The 13,236-nt window shown below is 37.9% G+C and overlaps 1 long non-coding RNA gene across 1 annotated transcript; it reads right to left on the bottom strand.

Annotated features, from left to right (window-relative positions):
* Nucleotides 1–670: 670 nt before the first annotated feature.
* Nucleotides 671–5,016, bottom strand: LOC104613195 (uncharacterized). Its single transcript, XR_016080148.1, has 3 exons — nt 2,908–5,016; nt 2,478–2,805; nt 671–2,416 (listed from the first exon to the last, which is right to left on the bottom strand). It is a non-coding gene; the product is annotated as an uncharacterized LOC104613195 (long non-coding RNA).
* Between the last annotated feature and the right edge of the window lie 8,220 nt (nt 5,017–13,236).

The raw sequence follows: 13,236 nt of genomic DNA, 5'->3' as shown, positions 1-13,236 counted from the left end.
AAATATTTTATTTTTAGCATTAAATGGAGGTACCATTGTCGCTTCTACTTAAAACACCAAATTCCATGTGTTTATTATAAATGCCAACACCAATCCAATGCATACAATTTTGGTGAAAGTGGTTATCTAATGTGATGCGATGAGACAGCCCCAAATGTTTTTAGTAGAAAAAAATAATGATACCAAATGCAACCTTAATTTTAAGAGCCATTTCTTAAATAGGATGTGTCTGAACTAAGTTTGGACTCGCTCACACCAAACACAACCTTACCATTGCTGTGATGGTAATGAAATCCCATCATTTTGTGGTTGATTGGCTGAGGTCCCTAACTGCCCAATCACAAAAGATGAACCATGCCAGGCCTATTTCTTGGCCCAGCCCATTTTATGGGTATACATCAACCAGCACATTTTACTTATCACAAATATATAAGACAGTCAATGTAAACCAAAAGTAAACTAGAATTTATACTTAGCCTCTTTGCACTCCCATGCATTTTATTCCAATGCAATTAAAATTTGCATTGCAAATAAGCTAGGCCTTCAGATTTGACATTGTCTTATTTGTTTGTAAGAAGTAAATTAGGAAATAAAATATAAGTAATCACTTTATATGAAAAAAATGGAGGTAGGATAAATGTTGTTTGTTTAGTAATGAGGTCGGAAGCAAAATGATGATCCAGATTTTATATGAGAGAGAATTGAAGTAGGAAGAAGGTGATACAAATTTTGCACAAGTAGGAGTATAAATCATAATTACAAACAAACGGATGCAAAACTGAACTGGGTGCAGAATTTGTACCCCATTCAGATCACTGGAAACAAAAGGAGCCTCAAGGAAATTATTATTATAACAACAAAACAAAGTATCTGGGAAAGTTTTTGCTTCACATTATGAAATGTATGCGTTGACAAATACTATTTCCCTAAAAATATCCATTGACCATGAAGGGGAACTTTATGCTCAGTTTCAAAACTACAAATACAAACTGAGCCTTACGCTTTATATTGGCCATGGTTTTCAAAACCGGACTGGACCGGATGGTCGGACTGGAAAAACTGGGAACCGGTCTGTTTTCCTCCAAAACCATTGATTTTGATCAGCAAACCGTTGAACCGGCCAGTTAACCGTTTGAATGGTTTTAACAGTTTTCTAATTTTTTTTTATTTTTTTTGTCAGAATGGGCCGGCCTTTCGGGTCGAACGATCGGACCATTCAAACTGGTAACCAGACCCCTGACCGGTTCGGTCACCGGTTAGGTTTTTAAAAATCATGATATTGGCATCTCTAAAGAGTTGATAACGGAGGGAATTATATGTTAGTAAAAATATTTGTAATTGATACTCATACCAGCGTTGAGATTGTTCTCTACCACTACTCCCAAACCCAAATGAAGGCGGCTTCTGTCAGGGTGGAAGCGAGTATAGATCATTTGTCTCTTATTAAAATATACCTCAATCGTGTTTCAAGCAATCAAGCTCATAATGCCGTTGTCTTCCCCAGAAGTTAACAGAGAATATGGCCATTGATAGTGTGGAATAACAAATTCCCAAGTAGTCCAGTACTGAAGATGCTTACTACTCTTGCTCTACCTTTCAAAAAAAAAATGCAATTTGCATCTGTCCAAAGTTAACTGAACTTATGAAATTGGATCAATTCAGTTTATTCTCAAGAGAAAGTATCAGATTGTAAAGCAATGACCAAAGGCTAGTAGTAACAAGAAGACACCAATTGCTTTTGAAAGCAGAAAACCCATTTGAAATCTGTGGAAATGGAGGGAAAGACTGAGGCATCTGCAAGCTTTATACTGTTTTTCATTTGAGGAGGATTTGTTTTACTGCTTCCTTGGTTGCACATCTCCCCAACCTAACTCCCATTGATGAGGTCATGGTCCTGGCTTAGCTTTTTTAACGGACGTCTCTGCATGCTATACTGATGCAGTGGGTGGGGATTTGTGTCAACAATATGCAGGAATATCACCATGATCACTGATGAAGCAAACATTGGGATTGGACCAAAAATCCAGAGCAACAAAGTAATAGCAAAGTAGAGTGCTCGAAGCCCAAGCGACCAGAAATTACTTCCCCTTATCACAGCCAATTGCACATATTTTATGGGTATGTTGGTATTCGGTGTGCTTATCAGGAAGTTGGCATGGACGAAGTACCTTGCAGACTGAACGAACGATACAAAGCCGACGAGGAAAAATGAGAGGAGGCTGATGTACTTGATGGAGATTGTTGTCTGGCTTGTGTCTCCATAAATTAGGCTGCTCACAAGGATGTTGTCCGAAGAACTTGCAACCCATGTTCCAATCAGGGAGCTCAGACTGATACAAATTGAACACAAAAAGGTTGCTGCTGCTGTGTTGCTTGAGATCACTGTCAGAGCTGACCCCAGGTCGCTTGAGTCGCCCTGCCAATACCAATTGAGTTATCAGATAATTAAGAGAGAGAGAGAGAGAGAGAGTTCTAACCTGCATCACTCTCTCAACCCAAGCAATCCTATTGTGGTTTTCATAGCCAACGACAGTGGTTTCAGGATATCTCAGGATTCTATAGAGGAGGAAGAGATGGTAACCAAACATGATCCACAATCCAGTTGGAACCAGGAACATGTCTAGGTCTTCCTTCGCAAACTTCATTGTTTCTCTGGAGTTAGTTATCTACAGTTTGGGAGACTCCACGTATTTGGGATAAAGAAAAGCTTTACTTATCTCTCATCTGAGTTTGAGTGGGAGGAACAGCCGAACAGGTGGAAGACGTGCAAGCAATGGGTACCTTGAATTGCAGTCCATGATGAAACTGCAGAATAAGAAAATGAAGTTTATTAATTGGCACTTAACCTTAATACACACCCCAAGAGGATATTCCACAAAGCGTGAGCGTGTGTTTCCAAGTACTAACACGCCAAGAATTCCCATGTGAAGTCAGCACCTTTTTGTTCTCGTGCGCTATCCCCAAACCCAATTGAAGCCCTCCGCCACCACCACCATTGCAGCAACGATACAACAAAAATTCCAACAGAAAATGGACCCATCAAGCTCCTACCGCCGTCTTCAGTTGACCACCACCACTGGCTCTTTCCCCTTCAAGTTTCCGCCGATTTCATACTCCCTGAGAACGCGCAAGACGAGCTAGGGAACTGGTACCAATACTGCTATGGGTTGATGGTTATCCTCTTAAATTCAATTCCATTTCTCATCTATCAAAAGAAAAAAAAGAATCTTTTCATTATTTTGGGTTTTAATGAAGTGGGTCTTTGTAAGCTTAGAGATTTTGGTCCACAGACACGAAGAAAACTCTGGAGCAGGAGAACTGCTGACGATAAGTCCCACTTGGGTTAAGCCTTTCAAGCCAAACGTCCTTCATCAGTCCATCGCTTCGCCTGTTTCGACATTGTTGGGTCCTAGTGGATTGTTGGCTGGTGTTGTCGTTCTCGTGCTGTATAAGTTCGGCATCCCTTCTGAGGCTACTCTCTGGCGGCCGACCATCCATCTCTGATTGCTTACTCCATACCAAGCTCAGGAATTGATTTCCATATTTTTTGCTTTCGTTTTTCCCTTAAAGGAATTCAGGGAATTTTGCATTATTCAACCACCAATTAAGGCTTCTTGTTTAGGAAAATTCTAAAAATTCGAGAACTGATCTTTGCCGTTGGATATAGTATGAAGCGTTTGGAATTGTTTCGACAGTTGGAGCAATTGGGAATTGTTCATTGATTTCAGGGAACTTCATCTTCGAGAAATGGAAATCTTCTACTTCTGACAAAACAAAATTAAAAGTGTTAACATTTTGATGATCGGTTTTACGGTTTATTTGGGAGTTGAGTTGTCTTTGGCGTTACGTTTGGGCGGAACCGATCGATAATCATCTATTCTAATTTCTAATTGCTTCTCAGCAAGCAATGCAAGAGAGGACGTGGAAGTTGCGTTGCAGTTATCCAAATGTGTGGCTCCAATTCACTGCGGGTAGGAAAAGTGAGTAGGAAATCTGAGCTCGTATCATTCACCATGCATTAGAACATTGTCTCATTTTAGAGTTCCACATGCAATATCTGGAGTCCGGATTCAGTGGACTCCGGGGTTCACAGGGCGCGTGAACCCTCCAATAGGAGGCATACACGTCACCCCTTCGAACCTGAGAATATCTCTCGTTGCTGTTAGGTTAAATAACCGTGAACTGGTTGAACCGGGCGGGAATCGGATGAGACGAAAATAAAATCAATCGAGAGGGAGAATATTTCCCTTTGTTTCAACTCCCTCTCTCCCCCATTCTCGAGTCACCCGAGCCCTAGTTCAAGAACACAGAAACCGGCGACATCCTCACTGATTCACCGATCTCTGGTGGTGAATCATTCAACCAGCGGCAAGCAGGACCCTAACCCTAAATCGGCGGCAGGCGGTCTTCTTCTTCTTCTTCTTCTTCGCCAGCAACCGCCGGTGAAGAATGAAAAAGAATCCCAGTTGAAGGGTAGGGTAGAACCCTAACCTCTATGAGAAGAAGAAGAAGAAACGGGAAATGTAGTTGCTGGTTGAATGTTGTCATTAAACGTTGGTGCCGCCGGTCACCACTACTAGTGGTCTGGTTAAAGACTAGGGTTTAATGAGACAGAGCAAAGAGGATTTCGGGCTCTAGAGGAGAAGATGAGTTTGTTCGTTTGAGTACCCGATCAAAATCTTTGTTTTAATACTTTGAATACCCTGTTCAACCATGCAATTCACTGTTAAGACAAGAAACCCCTTAGTTTTCCTGTTAAAAGTACAAACCGACGTGTTTAAAATTTATTGGAGGGTGCATGCATCCTGTGGACCGAAGGGTCCACTGAATCCAAGTTCCAATAGCTGTTGGAGGAGTCTTCCTCCCCACTTTGGTCAATACATGCGTATGTTGCAGATTGCAGGAGGCTTTTCTCTTCCTCTTTTGAATCTGTCTGATACTCTGATACTCTTGCCAAATTGCGTATTTCTGGTCATTTCTTTTGGAATGGTGTCACCGCCCCCCCCCCCCTCCTGTACTTCACAGTTAATTAGGATTTATCCTGCTTTGAAGGATCTGTAATTCAAGACGGTTGATTATTATTGCATTTTGGCCTTTAGGCCCATTCAAAAAAATAAAAAAAAACGAACTACAAAAAATTGTGGTGATTATTAGTTGTCTTTACATTTATAAGTAAATGTGATTCTAAGGGGGTATTCTTTTTTTGGATTTTGAGAGGGGGGAAAGTTAGTCAATCGGATTTTGGTTCTCATTGACCAAAAATTCAATATTCTTTTTTCAGATTTATGTGGGGAATAGAAAAAATTTATTTTCCTGAGCAAGTGATACCCATCTCTTACGTGGATAAATAATTTTTTCACGTAGGGGAAAAGTTGCCAACACTTGAATGGAACAAAAATGCCCTTTTTAATAATGGATTTTTATGGTTAAAATGGTCATTGTCTTATTTACATGAAAAATAAAAGAACATGGATAAATACACTTATTGGGATAAGTGTTTCCTAGAAAAAATTTATCCAGATAACTATATTTACCTAAATAAGTAACTTACCAAAAAGCGAATAAGGCTTAGGTCCTAAAAACGGGATGGAGAAAAGTTTAGAATGGTATGGTGGTAACAGATGGAGATGCGGATGCCGACATTCAAACTACTGGAAAAAAGTTCTCTCTTCCTCTTCTTTGGACAATTTGGCAAGGCAGATGAAAGAAAATTTTCTAAAACCAACAAGGGGGCCTTGCATTGAATTCTTTGAAACTAATAGCCAAAGTCCAAGGAAATCAAGTTACTCAGATGCCTTCAGGTGCATTACTTGAAATTATACGGGTAAGATAATTTTGTGAAATCAGGATCCATAGGAATAGCCTGGATCTCCTGAAAGTAAAAAACTTATTCACATTACAGTCAGTCACACATTAAGAATATCTCTCATATATGTATGTTAAATTTATAGGGAGATGTTCTTTATGTATGGCTGAATTTCCATGATTTCGCGGTACATGCAAAGTTTTTAGCTTGCAATAAATCCCATTACCAATAGAGAATACTGGGATTGGCTAACTAGCTCATAGAAGCCACAACAGAGATATTTTAGATGAAAATATATTGGAAGATTCTTTACATTTGTAATATGGATGCCGATGCACGGGGTCATGCAACAGTACTACCCCCTCCCCCGTCTGATGTTCAAGTCCAACCCAGCCTATATTGCCTGGCCTATCAAGTCTAGATTTTATTTTAATTTTATTATTTCTTTTTTCAATTTTATTTTATTATATCATATATATATATAAATAATTATGTACATCAAAATTCATATAATAAAATTTTAAACCTTTTTTCTTAATTTTTTGTCTATCTTATTAATTTAAATTTTTATTACTTTTTAAATTTCTTTATGCAAATCATGCCAGCCCAGCCCAGCCCAGCCCACATCACACCTCTAGTTGTGCATCAAGTCATCAACTTATATTTGTAACCTGTTACGTGTTTCTTAGTGGGCCCATGTGTCAAAGTGTTAGTATTTTGAGTTATGGATAGATTTTGAAGGGGTTAATTAGTTACCAAAATGGGTGAGTAGAAGTATAACATGCAAATTAACATCGTTAGTTCGGTGTGGAGATTGGAGATTAGTTTTGATTTTCTTATCGGGTAAATTTCTGAAACTTCCCTTCAAGTTTGATAATTATAATTACCTTTTCTGATTTTTTTTGTCACAGTTGCAATTAGAAAATGAGAATTTAAAGTTGTAGCTTTACGTTTGTTATTGATATGAAGGGTAAATTTAAAAAATAAAGAGCTAAAAGGGATTGGGCTAGCCATTCATATGAGGAACAAATTCGGAAAATAGACATTTTGGTCAAAAGCAACTGCATGGATATTTTTGGACATTTTCATGGCTCTTTTTAGAGGATTCAAACAAAGGGGGTCCACTTGCAACTATGTTAAAAAGGTTTAGGGAAGGCGATTGCAATTACCAAGCTTTAGGGGAGGTTTTGAGTAGGGGTGCAATTTGGACAGGCCCAGCCCAGAATTTTACACAGGCTGTGCTTGGATTTCCGGTCCTTGGGCTGGGCCTGGTCCCAAAAAGTTAGGCTTTTTTAATTTTCAGGTTGGGCTCAGGCCTAGTCCTTAGGTAGCCCGAACTTAATCTGAGCCCGGCCTGGGCTCGAGCCCAATCCAAATGCATCAAATTACAGTGTAGGCTGGGTTTGGATTGGAAAAATCGGGCTTGACTTTGGGTTGAGCCTTAAACCCAAATTTTAGAATGCCTGAGTTGACCATAAACCCGGCCTAACCTGCCCAACTTGCACCCCTAGTTTCGGTAACAACCAGAAACTTCAAGAAGGTCCAGTGTCTTATTTATAAGAATGAGTTAGTTGTTTAGAAGGTTGGATGAGAGTCCACTTTATGCGTGAATTCATGGGTAGGTAGGGGTCTTTATATTACCTTGTAATTCACTTCGAAGTTTTTTATTGGAAATATTCTTCTTTTATTGCAGTTTTTCCGTTAGAGGTCTCTCTTATAAACTTCTAACAAGTGGAGCAATTGCGATCTTGGATAAGAGAACAAGGTGGAAATTGATAAAATGAGATTTATATTATACTTTTATGAACATGAAACCAGTTTGTACACTATAAAATTTAGTTCAAATTCAGGTTTTAATTTTGATGTTTCAATAATGTTAATTACTAAATGGCTTAAATGGATAAGCCCAAACATGCAGCCTAATCCAAGTAGGAGAAGGCTTGGGCATGCGTTACATGTAGGCTTAGGGGTGTCAATCGGATTAGATTTGGTCTAATTCGATTCGGTCTAATGTGAATTCATTATAAATGGAGCAGGTCCAATCCAATCCAATGAATGTTTTGGACCAATTTGGACAGGTCCAATTCAATGTCTTGACTGTCCAATATATTAAAATTCATTTTGATTTAGATTGGTTTCAACTCAAATTCGGCCCATTGATACATGTATTCTTATCTTATATAAATGGACCAGATATTGGCTTAATCCAACCCAATCCAATATAAAATTGTTACAGACGGATCAGGTCAAATCCATCTAATAAATATTTTAGACTAGATTGGTCCAATCCAATGTCTTGTAGGTCCGTTCAATTCATCCAAATTGATTTTGAACTGCATGGGGTCCAATCCAAAACCAGTCGATTGACACTTTATGTAGGTTGCTTTTTTTTTTTATGGGAGGAATTGGTAGAGGGTGGAGAGAAGAACCCAAAAACTTAATTTGAGTTCCAAACTAATTTGCCAAGTGTGAAAAACCTTGGTCTTTAAGAAACCTCACTAATTGCCTCATACTTGTTAATAGGATAGTCCATTACTTGGGTCATGGGTGTATAGAGAAGTATGGGCTTCATATTCATTCCATAATCCATATGAAATGAGGGCTTTAGCTTTCAATTAAATTAATTAACAGAAACTAGTATTCTTCTTCTCTGCCAACTGCGATCCGTCCAAGTGAGCTTAGTGACCTGGGTCCTGGGCCCAAAGGAAGGTTGCAGCAGAATGTGTTACTTGAGCTGCCCAAGGTTGCTCGAATCAGCCTGCCAATACCCATTAATTATCAACGAACGGACCTAATTTACTTAGCTAGCTATTTCAGAAATACGAGAACTCAGTCTGGAATAAAGTAGGGAAATTAAAGTTCTGTATAACCAGAAACGTCCTCTCAACCCAAGCCATACTATCGACTATCGACTATCGTGGTCGTTCTCAACTTCTCATAGCCAATGACGGTTGTCTCAAGATGTTTTAGGATTCTATGAATTAAGGAGGTAGAGATGGTAACTCAGCATGATCAGCAGTCCACTTGGGACCAATATCATGTCCAGATGTTCTCTCTCTATATAGAGAGAGATTATGGACATGTTTAGGACCCACGCTGATTCCTCCCATGAAATTTCTCACAATCAGTGATTTTTGAGATCACAGGTTTCTCAGAAATCAGAGGATTGTTTTTTTAGTACCATTGCAGCTGCCACAACAGTCAATAATGATTTTTGTATTTATAGGAACATATTCAGGTGCCACATCATTCAATTCAGTCCAATTTTAATAAGGGAGAATGACGATTCAGCCCAGGGTCAGAATTTATAAGCTCAAAGTACATTTGGGGTAGGTGTCAGCTCGAAAATACATCTGGATGTTTATAATTTTGCAGTGGAATTCAGAAATATACATTAGGCCTGCCGTACTTTTCTATTTTAATAATCATTTTCTCATCAATTAGTAAATTTTTAAGAAACCGGTCAATCAAATATCAAAATAAGCAATAATGTTTTAAATTGTTAATGTGATTCTAACATAACATCGTTTGTCAGAGGTTGGCATCGGTAGCTAGCATGGAAAAAAGCTTTTGATAATTTAAACTCAGTTTGGAAGGATTACAAATATAAATATGTAGAGTGCAAAACCTTATATTTTATATTGTTTTGAATGTATTTATACTCTACATATTTGCATTTTTACTCCTTTTAAACTGAGCTTTAGAGAAATTGACTCATTTGTCTGTTTTGGGTTGGGTGGGGGATAAACAGCTAGCTAGAGACAGCTTCCAAGTCGCAAAAAGTGGACTGGATGTGATCCCATGAGTGAATTAATTGCTTTTTATTAATCTGCAGAGATTTGTAAATGTGAATGCCTTTGACAAACCAAGACCAAAGACCAAGGACTCTGGTGCTAAATCACCACATTTTTTTGGAAACGGTTTATTGAAGTTAGAAAGAATGTAAATTGGAACCTGTATTAGTCCTCTACTCTTGCACTTGGGAGTTGAGAAAATGGTTGGAAATATAGTGTCTAGGCGTGTTAATTGGACTGGATATGGTCTAATCTGATCTGGTCCAATGTGAGTTTTAGGTCCAATCCAGTCTAATGAATATTTTGGATCATTTTGGACCGGTCCAATTCAATAACTAAACTACCCAGTCTGTTCAAATTTATTTTAATTTAGATTGGTTTTAATCTAAACCTGGTCCATTAATATCTATATTCTTATCTTATATCAATGAATCAGATATTGGTTTAATCATCCAATATAAATTCATTACAGACAGACCAAGTCCAATCCAATACATGTTTTGGACTAAATTGGTCTAATTCAATATATCTTGTTGGTCCATCCAATCCTTCCAAATTGATTTTGAACAAAACCGGTCCATTAACACCCTTAGTAGTGCCACCACTGCCCCAAATAAGCCTGGGGATGTCTAATGAAAACCCAGATATTTACAGCAAATGAAGTGTTTGGACTTTGTTAGAACCTCCATCCTACCCATAAATTATGGATTGTTGTTTCAATCTTTTATTTTCCATTCACGAGGGGGTTTTTTGTACAGAGATTTTAAACCCCTGGGCCAAACTGTTGTGTATTTGAATCACAGGTTCTATAATCCACAAAACGTTGATACTTGATAGTGTTTTTGGATGTTGTGTATGGTGTGTATATGGGTGATCACGGGACAGGCCTGAGCTGGAATACTGGGCCTATAACCTTAAGTATGGGTGGTTACGAGCCGAGTTTCTTACGAATAATTCGAGCTCGATTCATGAAAAGCTCGGCTCGGCTCAGTTTATCCGAGCTTTGAGTCGAGCTCGAGCTTGATATATAGGCTCGTTTACTAATCGAGTCAAGCTCGAGCCCAATGAAACTCGGCTCATGAGGTTCGCGAGGCTAGTATAATAAATAAATATTTTTATTATATACATGTATGCATGCATGCATACATACATACATACATACATACATACATACATACATACATACATACATACATACATACATACATACATACATACATACATACATACATACATACATACATACATATAAATATATAAAATAAATAATTTTTATAATTCTTATTTTTTTGTATGTAAATAAAAACATTTCTATATGTATATGTTTTATTTTTTTAAAAAAATTGATTTGTAGTTGAGATCGAGCTGAGCCGAGCTCAAACTTGCGAGCTTTGAACCAAGCCGAGCTCGAGCTCAAATTTCTAGCTCGAATTGAGCTCAAGCCTAATACAGTTTCAACAAGCCGAGCTCGAATAACCAAGTATTCAGCTTGGCTCAGCTCGAATCTATCCTTAACCATAAGTATATATCGCTGAACACTCCCTTTAATACGAATTCAGATTAACTGAATGTGATGGTTGTTCAATGGGCTGTGGAACCAATGATAATTTTCCACGCTAGTGATAAAATAATTTAGTTTATCACAGTGAGAAACTAAGTAGGTGTTTGGCATCTGTGCTGACTGTTGAGAAAATGGTGCTTATTTTTTCTTTGGAAATGGTGCTGCCACATAGGCTGTTTTCTGGGAAAACAGTTTGTTTAGTACCAGTGTTGTAGAATCATTTTCAGCATTGGTCTATATTATCCAATGTCTAAGATGATGCCACTTGATGCCACATCATTGCATCACTAGCAGTAATTGATTGTTTTCTAAGAAAACATTGAATTTGACGTTTTTTTAGACCACATTTTCACAATTTCCAATGTATGATTTAGAGCAATATTTTTCTAGAAAAAATATTACCAAACGGGTCTCATGTATTTTATTACTGGTGTAGATCTACAATAGGACTGCAAATGAGGTTGTTCAATTTGAAGAATTTCAATTATAACAGGGTGAAATTAGAGTTTGGACTTTGGACATTGAAATTTTGACTAGTTCTTAATCTAACCGACCCAAATTGCACCTGGGCCATGGGTTCAACAAACCATTTTTGATTTTCCAAGCTAACAGTATCACCGATCAAATGAAAATTTAATTCAGATCCGTTTAAACCTATTTTATCCATACATAATTGCTTTGATTTTTGTTCAAGTCACAAGACTTAAATTTAATGTACAATGAACTTCTATCTAAATAAAGCCATCGTATTATCTACGACAAAAGTAAAACTCCTTAACATCATTGTTTATTTATTTTAAGGTAAAAGATTTAAACGTCCTCACATTTTTTTTTGTAAAGGGTAAATTTTTTAATTTACTGTTTATATATTATCTTAGAGTACTCTTAAATTTTCTTACAATTATTAAAGATGAAAAAGATTATTTTACCCATTATTCTTCTTCAAATTTTTAGAATGAAACCAGCACTGAAACAGGAAAGGACGGAGATGGAGACAGGGAGACAAGAACGTGATTCCATTTTCTGTCGGAAAATGGCCTCCTATTTCTATTATCGTCTAAGGTCTCAGTTTCATTCTCCATGCTCATGACTGCTATTACTGAGAAAGGGGGTGTCTGGGACCATTCGCAATTGCTGTTTTGAAGCTGAGAAGCAGCTACAAAATTTGCTTTTGATGTCAAAATTTCTCTAACCAGCTCTGCCTTCTGCCGCGAACAAGACACATAAGAAATGCCACTTGAACTTGGGAGTGCACTTTCATGATCTAGATCTCAGGGTCCAAGCACTAGAAACTATTTATTTGATTGTTTTATAGGAGGCAATGGATATGAAGATGAGGAGGACCCCAAAGTAATGGAAGCAATGAGCAAATTGGCTCCTTACTGGTTCAAGGTAGCAAGGTTGAGGAAACACCTACTCAGACGTCGAAGTAGCATTATCGTTGATGAATAAATTAAGATTTTAAGCACTTTGAGAGAATTTCAAAGCTAAGGCTATTAGGGCAAATGTTTATTTGAGATTTGCCCTAATATGCAAATCTCATAAGAGATGTCGGCTGAGATCAGAAAGAGAATTGTTGTCTGAGATAGAAAAAAAGAAAGAAGAAGAAGGAGAGAAGGAGGGAAGAAGAAGGAAGAGGATGAGGATGATTGGATGCTCACCGGCGACGGCGAGGTGGCGGCAATAAATACAAATCTGAGATCTGAATTCGTGTCTTCTTCTTCTTCTTCTTTTTCTTCGTACTAGATCCCAGATCTGAATTTGTGTCTGATCTCAGACCTGAATCATCAAATTCTCTCTGTAACTTTATATTGCAAACCGCTGACCGAGTCAACAGTTCGACTGCCCATGTCAGCGATTTTCTAACAAAATCAATGGGTTTTGACCCAATAACGGGTTAGGGGTGAAACGAAACCGCTTGTCCGAATGGTTTTCGGGCCGAACGGTCTGACTATCCGAGTCAATGATGATTCAAAAACATTGGTATGGAAGATAACTTTTTTCCGCTTGGTGATTGAAAACGGTTGGTAGCTTTGTTGTTCCTATTGCAATTGTTTGAAAAGATTTTGAGATCC

Source organism: Nelumbo nucifera, chromosome 1, assembly GCF_055504915.1.
Source record: "Nelumbo nucifera cultivar China Antique chromosome 1, China Antique-T2T, whole genome shotgun sequence".
NCBI lineage: Eukaryota > Viridiplantae > Streptophyta > Magnoliopsida > Proteales > Nelumbonaceae > Nelumbo > Nelumbo nucifera.
This window is presented reverse-complemented; position numbering and strand designations above follow the sequence as displayed.